The sequence below is a fragment of the Paroedura picta genome, chromosome 1 (genome assembly GCF_049243985.1).
Source record: "Paroedura picta isolate Pp20150507F chromosome 1, Ppicta_v3.0, whole genome shotgun sequence".
NCBI lineage: Eukaryota > Metazoa > Chordata > Lepidosauria > Squamata > Gekkonidae > Paroedura > Paroedura picta.
Window position 1 is genome coordinate 130,389,084 of NC_135369.1, and position 8,768 is coordinate 130,397,851.

At 41.1% G+C, this 8,768-nt stretch overlaps 1 pseudogene; it reads right to left on the reverse strand.

Annotated features, from left to right (window-relative positions):
• Positions 1-1,875: 1,875 nt before the first annotated feature.
• On the reverse strand, positions 1,876-1,974 carry LOC143828063 (U6 spliceosomal RNA; annotated as a pseudogene).
• Between the last annotated feature and the right edge of the window lie 6,794 nt (positions 1,975-8,768).

Sequence of the window (8,768 nt, forward strand, 5' to 3'; positions counted from 1 at the left end):
ACCAACTTGCTACATAGCAAGGATGTATATAATTTACCCACAAGTGACAACAGGCTGATACACAGGCATTTAAACAGATGCATAGAGTTGCACATAATGTTTTTTTCTTGTAGAAAACCATAGAAAACCAGTTTGAGGCTGCTGTAAGAATCTAAAGGACTTTTGTAACTAGATCTTGTTGATCCTTCTGAGATCCGTTAAAACACTTTACACGAAGCAGTTATTTTCTTGACAGCACTTCTCTAACCATGTCACTAAAAAGCCCTTAGGGTGGGTCATTAACTGTCGTTTGCCTTAAGGTAAGAAGTACATTCTCCTTGTCCACCAAGAGATTATTTCTTTAAGAACAATGTATGATCCAAACGTGTCTTCAATAAATCAATATTTACTTGAAAAACAAGAAAACATCACAATAAAATCAAAAGGAAAATGTTCAAAAACAGTTTCTTCTTAGATTCCCTAGTGGCAATGAATAGGTCCAGGGACATGAAGTGAAAGAAGAATAAACATCACAAAAATATGACACTCAGATTTCAAGAGTTCTGCATCTCTCAGGCTGTCACAGTCCTTGTCTGACCCTCAGCTTTACAATGTCTCAAAGTTCCCAGGTGTCAGTGAGCTCTGCCTCTTGAAGTTGGATGGATATCTGTCAATTATGCTCTTCAGACTACTTTGATGTGGCCAGGTGTGACCTAGCTCATTACCATACCAGGCATGAAAGCATCCTTTGTATTAACATTTTGATAATAAGGTTTATTCTTATCACATGCACCCTTCCTTTTGCTGGGCCCCCTGTATGCTCCATGCTTAATTTAATTCAGTATTGCATTGCCTACATTTTATTTCAAATTCTGTGCAGCTGCTGTTGGCAATTATCCTTTCTGTACACCTCAGAGAGCATTAAGTTCATTTTTGTAGCTTTTCTCAGCTCCCAGCATAAATTACTCTCTGTATTCTCTGATCTCTTCCTAAAACTAAGACTGCGGAGCCTTGTGTAGAAGATGCTTTCAAATTATTATTTCATGGGCACAGCTTAAGATTGTGATCACATTTTGTCAGTATATCCATCTACTCCCACCCGGTCATATGTATCAAGGGACCGTGTATCAATACTTTCAGTTGGCCGCAATATTCCTAAGTTTCATTAAAAATAGCTTCATTAGATCTACTAGTTAAATAGTTACTGTTGCCCCTCCCCAAAAAGAGATGGTGCTTCAGAAATAATAATACATATTATTTTAAAATCATACTTTTAAATAATAGCAAACATAATGTCCTTAGCCCACGATTCATGCTGCAAGTCCACAAGAGCAGAGGATGAAAGTCAATTTCAAGGGGCACTTTAAGCATGCCTTCTTTGGACTGCTTCAAAGTAGCTTGTTAAAGAGTCTTGAGTGGCATACCAGCCCACTCCCAGCTTCCTACTGAGAGACCAACATCTGTTCCCACCTGTCTAAAAAATGGCAACACCAGCCAAGAAGAAAAGCCTAAGGTTTGTTTTTGTTTTTATACATATGTTCAGTTCCTATGCACCTGCACTAATCGTCATCATATCCTTGAACTCCGATACCATTAGGGAACCTGTGCAGAGAGTGTCTTACGCTTGGACCTGGGCCACCTGCTTTCAAATCCCAGCTCAACCTCAGGCTCACTAAGCAGCAAATCCTTCTCCTTTCTTCAACTGTAAAAATACTGAACCTACTTGGCTGGATGAGAAACAAAAATGGGGTAAGAATGGTAAAGCACTCTCCAAACCAACAGCAGATGTCTAAATGATCAATGTCATAGGTTGATGCAAAATTTGGGAAGGAAGCAATGCTTTTACTGGTATGTGGCTCTTTCCTTTTAAATGTTTACAATGGCCTGTCTTGATTCAAGAACACTTCAATTTGATTGAATAACAGCAGTGAATGTGCAGGGGCCATGCTAATCTTCTCTGTATCATTCAATTTTACTATATGTGCTGCTGAGCACATAATGGCAGTGAATCCCAACTATCCTGTGTGTGTAGAACCACTGAAAATCCTTTGTGTTGACTATAAGAGAATAACAATGCAAGAAGTAAAGTGAGTCACTACTACCTGTGGCAAATACAGCTGCAGCCATCAGCACACAGCTGCCATTGCGATGTGCAGAAGTGCCCCGCATACAAAGAACCGAGTGGGCTCCTGTGTGTGCGTGTTTGCACAGCCGGCTCTTGCGGATTCCTGTGAAAAACGGGGGGGGGGGGGGCAATGAGCGGAAGGTTTAAAAGAAGGCTGGCATACCCATGCAGTCTCCTTTGCCATCACTGTTCCTGCTAGCCGGCTTCTTCCCAGGACTCAGCAGGCCTGATGGTTAGGGGGAGCATGACCAGCTGGTTGCTCAGCCCAACAGGAAGGCCTGCTGATGGGTTTTCCCTCCCTGTGGGGCTCCTGTCTGCTGGCAGGAGCAGGGGAGGTGCAGTCGGGATCCGCCCCCCCCTACCTTTGGTATGCCTTCGCTCATCTTTATTAAATTAAAGCTGTGGCCAGTTTATGCCAAAAGTAAAAACCCGTGTGCCCTCCTGCCTCGCAAATGGTTACCTGGCAACATAACATTGGTTGAAACAAGCCACAAATTGAAGTTTGAATTCGTAGACCTAACCAGAAAGGTCTTGCTTCAAGGATATGCTAATTATTCAAGAAATAGACTGTGTCCTCTTTTCACAATGCCATAAATCAAACACCCCCACCTCTCCACACCCATAAGTACACAAGCATACAACTAGACTATGATTCTTACTTGTTCTTTTTTATCCATGCTGCCTAAAATCACATGTTGCCACAAAAACCCAACAGGGCACCCAAGTAGCTAAAGAACAATGTGTTACCAGATTGCTTATGAAGGAAGTTTGAATGTGCCAGCTAACAAGTGAATGACTAGAATTCTTTACCTCCAAAATACTGAATGCTAAGATGAAGAGAACAAATCAAAGACAACACTTGTTTAAATTTGAAACCCAATGGTAATTCAGGTCTGTGCTAGAGCAACAAAAGGGCACAATTAGATTCAGATGAAACAGATTTTCTCATCTAAAATGAGTTTAAGTTTATGGGATTGATGGGCATTGGTTCAATGCATCAGCAACTGACAATCTCAAGGGCAAATACTGAAGATGCCCTGCTTAGCCATTTGCCAACACTCATTTCTTCTCTCTCCATAGTGAACATCTTTAAAATGCTAGGAAACATTGGAAAGAGATAAATCATAGGTGTGTACCACCAAGAGCATTTTCTTTACGTGTCCTTTTATTCTCCCCTTACTGTTTTAGGAGGAGTTTCCTACTTCAGAAATACAAAGAACTGCAGACATACTAGCAGATACGTGGAAGAGTCCTTATCCTTATTATTTACTAATTGTAGCAATGAATATGTTATTTGGACCCAAAGTGAATCTCCTTGAATGAAAATCATTTTAGTGTGTTGAAATGACTAGCAAACCCAGCGACATCATCTTTAAAATAATTTGCAACATAAAATCACTAGACTAATAGAGTTGTGCATGCCAAGCTCTGACACACTGTTTGGCAGGAAATAGCTGGCTCTTCTCCATGCATTAGCTCAGAATATCCCAGACTCCAGAGAGCCTACATCTTTAAAGAGATTGTAAAATATATCTCTATTATCAAGTAGGTTTCAGCTAGCACCATGTAAAGCAACAGTCTTGATGTCAAGGGCATACATTATATTCCATAGATACATTTCTACATCCCAATAGACTTTTGTGTAATGGATTGCAGCAACTGTTTGGTAAGGAATCCAAAAAGCATCCAAAGATTATTCCTGGGGTTGGCCTACAGCCTGGGCTTCTCACAACAGGTTTATACCTGCCAAGAAGGACTGCAAAGCATATTTGATTAATCAGTATGATTGATCAACTAAATATTTAATCAGAGATGTTAGCACCCACTCATCCAATTAATTAGCAAGGATGACTTCAGGCATAAGCTGAGTCTCGGCACTCCTGAAGAGCTAGATTCAAGTCCAGGAGCACCTTAGACGCCAACAAAAAAAATGGGATACACATTTTTGAGGGACAAAACTCCCTTCATCACATAATCTGCAACATTAAAAAATTGCTAGATTAATAGAGCAGAGCACTCATGAGGTTTCCTCTCCCGAACTTGGCAAATGAGTGTTTCCCTCCAAACATAATGCAAACATTTTTCCAGGCTCTTAGACCTGAAGATGGCTTTTCCTTCTTGTTTGAATACAGAAGATAGTTTGCCTTTAAGAATAAAACTACTGAGATTCCCTTTCTAATAATAACACTCCCTAGACAAATACAGCTGACAGTTTTCACTATTAAAAATCAATGTCAATATGTCTTCTAAATCTAACTCTCCTTTCCCCCCCTGAAAAACTGATGGACATTGATTGTGTTTATTCCTAAAGGTGGACTTTTTAAAAGAAAAAAATCTGGGATGTCAGTTCATAACTAATTGCATGCATATTACAATTGCATTTTGAAGTACCTGTAAGTTGGGGTCTTTCCTGTGTCTAAAGCAAATTAATATAGAGTGGTCAGTGGACTAAATTTATTGGACAGAGGAAAATGTCTCTAAATTATAAATCCACTGAGAAACATATACATGATTTGATTTGGCACAAAAATAGCTTCAATGAAAATGTCCACTAAAAACACTTGGTATGGATGCAGAGGTACAGGGCATCATTGTCCTTTTCCCTTCAAGTCATACTTAAAATGACTCTTGCTGGCAATAGACAAATGAAAATAAATCTGGAATTAGCTAGCTGGTATGGGGAAGGGGAAGCCTGATCCACATCTGTGCCTGGTTCTACTCAAGGAAATCTGATCTCAAGAAAGTCTATTGATTTCTAACACTCCTTCATCTGTAGAAATATCTCCAGCAGTTTCCAATTGATAGAGATGATTGCAGAATCAGAAGCCATATGCTAAAGTCATATGCTTGGCCTGGGTCTAGTGTCTGCCATGGAGACACTAGGGTTCCCACAATTTATTGCTGGTCCCACCCATCAGGCTGGCCATACACTCGATCTGATATTTGGCGCAGGTATAACGGTAGATCAGAGTGTAAACTGCATGGAGCTTTTATTCCAACCCCAGATCGATTCAGTCCCTGCCCTCTACACAGAATGCGATTTCTGTTTGGATTTTGGGCAATTTAAATTTTCCTTCTGCAGCAAGAAGGATTGATTCGGAGTGACCCTACCTTTATTTTGCGATATCTTGGAGTGCTGAAAATCCTGAATTAAAAAAGCTCCGTGGTAGAGAACCTCTGATAGGCTACACCTGGTTATGTGACACACTTGCCTTAAAGGAGAAGCCCCTAACTTCTCTCAACTTCTGTCGGTCCTGGATTTTCCCTCCCTCCTCTGCCTTTTTCGATCCTCTCCCCCTGCCCTCCAAGAAAAGAAAGAGGCTCCCTGCCTGGCTTCTCCCCCCTCCCCTTCAAGAAAAGAAAGAAAGAGGCCCCCCCCACCTTCTGAGCGTCCTTAACCACGTGCAGAAGACTTTCCTGTTTCAATTGGGGGGGGGAGAGGAAGACCCGAGTTCAAAGCGATCTGAATTCAACAGGATTGACTATGGAATAAACAAAGTAAGTGCAGACTCTGCCCTGGTGGTGAATAACATTGTTCTATAACCTGAAGGCTTGGCTAAGGATACCACTCCATCTGCACCAAGAGCAGCTACTAGTGCCCTACTTGTCCTCAGAACACTTGGTTACAGTGGTCCATGCAACGGTCATTTCCAGACCACTGTAACTTGTTCTACCCGGATCTTCCCTTGGCTTTGATATTAAAACCATAGTTGGTACAAAATGCGGCTGTGAGGGTCCTCACTAGTACACCTTGGAGGGCCTATATCCAGCCAGTGCTACAACATCTGCACTGTTTACCAGTCTGCTTCTGGGTCAAGTTCAAAATATTGGTTTTAACCTTTAAGGCTCTATATGGCCCGGGTCCTGCTTATCTGCAGGACTGCTTATCTGTCTATGCCCCCCACAGGGCTCTTTGCTCTGTGGGTATGAATCTACTGGTTGTCCCAGGCCCTTGGGACATCCACCTGACCTCAACTAGAGCCAGGGCGTTTTTGGCCCTGGCCCCAATCTGGTGGAATGAGTTCTCAGAAGAGCTAAGGGCCCTGTCAGTTTGGTCAGCTTTCCGCAAGGCCTGTAAGATGGAGATAGTCCACCAGGACTATAGATGGAGATAGTCCACCAGGAAGATGATGCAGTAAAGGTGGTACACTCAATATGCCAGCACATTTGGAAAACTCAACAGTTGCCACAGGATTGGAAAAGGTCAGTTTATATTCCATTCCAAAACAAGGGTAACACCAAAGAATGTTGATCTGTCAGGTGCTGTGAAGCTGCATCATATTCCCTATGGTGTTTCTATATATCTATATGAAATCATTGGGAAAGATTTTCAGGAAGTATAGGCTATGATGTCACCAATATGTAAACGAATCCAGCTCTACCTTTTATGTCTGCATAATTCTGAAGATGCTGTTGACATTCTAAACCAGTGCTTAGCATTATAATATGAGCCTGAACAAGCTGAAACTTAATCCTGAAATGATGGAAATTCTCTGGATTAGTAGAAACACACACCAGGAACTTCAGATCTCCCTTGTCTTGAATGGGGTTATACTCCCCTTAAAAAGCCAAGTCCACAGCTTGAAAGAGCTGATTGACACAGTGGTCACCTTAGAAAACCAGGTGGCTGCTACAGCTGCTAGTTCCATTAACTTCATGCATTCCTGGGTCAGTCAGTTCTAGACACAGCGATCCATGCAATTTGCTGTATTTGGAGCTACCCTGGAAGGGTGTTTGCAGCTAGTGCAAAATGCTTTGGCAAGACTGCAAGTTGAGGGCAGCAATCAGGAGCATATGTCCTCAATACTACAGCAATTACACTGGCTACCAATCTGTTCCTGAGCCCAATTTAAAGTGTTTTTGTCCTTTATAGCTTTATAATACGTGGCTTAGGATCAGGGTATCATTTCCCATACATTCCTTCCCAGGAATTAAGATTGCAGAGAGATGCTCTCCTGACGGCCTCATCAGGATGCTCATCCATGGTAGCCCCACAATTATGGAACAACCTCCCCAGGGAGATGCACCTTGCCCCATCATTGTTGATCTTCAGGAGGCAGCTGAAAACAATTTTATTTAAGGCTGCATTTTGATTGATTGATTGATTGATTGATTGATTGGTCCATTCTAGACTGCATTTTGATTGATTTAGCTTTTATTATCAATAGTCCAACTTGGAGTTTCTGAATTTTTAATCAGTGTGATTTTAATGGATATTGCAATGTTTGTGTTTAGTGTTTTCATATTGCTTTATTTACATTGAGAGACACTTGAATCGTGCAAGGGAGAAAGGCAACTAATAAATGTTTTAATTAATTAATTAATAATTGCCATAGTTACGGGCAGTCCCATAGAGATCTAGAAGTATAGCCTATTGATTCTGGATTATGGCATTTAAAAACACATACTATTACCTTCCATCAAGTTAACCTCTCAAAAAAAAAAAAACCTCCTCCAGAGACATTTACGTTAATTAAACTTTAAAAATTACATCTCACCTTTCAGAAACAACAAGATATGAATAAAATAGTAAAATACACTTGAAGCAACAGGCTAACTTAAACCAAGTAGTGACTGTAGCCAGACTTCAGCATATAATGTCATGAATGAAATCAATGAGTAATCTCTGTTATCAAATTAAAAGCAAGCAAAGGTGGGCTTTTATAAACCTTCTGAATGAATGGGTTTTAAATGGATGGGAAGGGAATTCCAAAATCTCAGTGCTGCCATGGAGAATTGCCTGTTCCATGTGTCTACGTGCTACACAAAGCTTAAGTAAGTTGGCTCCATATTGGCTCCAAACCATTTCCAGCTTTAAAGGTCCTTTTATTTAGGCGGGGGAGGGGGGATCTGAGCTGCTGCTGTTGCTGTCACAGTGGCTGGGTGGGTAGAAAGTGTGAGAACTTCCTCCCTGCCACTGACAGCCACTGTGTGAGCCAGACCTGCAAGGACAGCAGCTCTTCAGAAAGGGAGCCTGACCATGAGCAAATGGGGGTACAGGATGGAAGGATGAAATTCTCCTTGTTAGTCTCATGGGTGCCATGCTTGTATTTATTCTGTATCTATCTAATAACATAATAAATCGATACACGTTTAACATATTCTAATTCCAAATGATCCAGTTAAACAGTTATAAACTCTATAATGCTGATATTCTTAAATTTTATTTTGAAAAATGAATAGGTAAAGTCAAACATGCCAGGGGATGGTCAAAAGTTTCAAGCCAGATTGATTCTGAATATGGTAAAGACAGAAAAACGTTTACTTGACTCTTAGGCTGTGCCCAGGCCTATGTATATGCAAGACTTGCTTGGTGGACCAGAAAGAGCAAAAATGAGGGGGAAAGTAGCTCTATGGCAATGCCACGATGTCAGTTTTGCTTATATATCTGGAATTTTCATTATTCCATCACTGCAATTCTCAAGGAATGTTTTTACAATAGAGATTTGGAAAATTCCTAGAGTGTTTTCATTGTATCACTTTCAGGTATGTAACCGGAAGTGATGTCATAGTGTCATGCACTGAAATGTCACCATGCCTCACCCCACCCCCCCAAATGCTCTCAGGAGTTGTCAGTACATAGCAGGTACACCTAGGTTTGTGGGTGAAGTATCTGGCAACCATCAATTATGCAGATGTAATCTTCAAGCTACAGCAAAGTGTC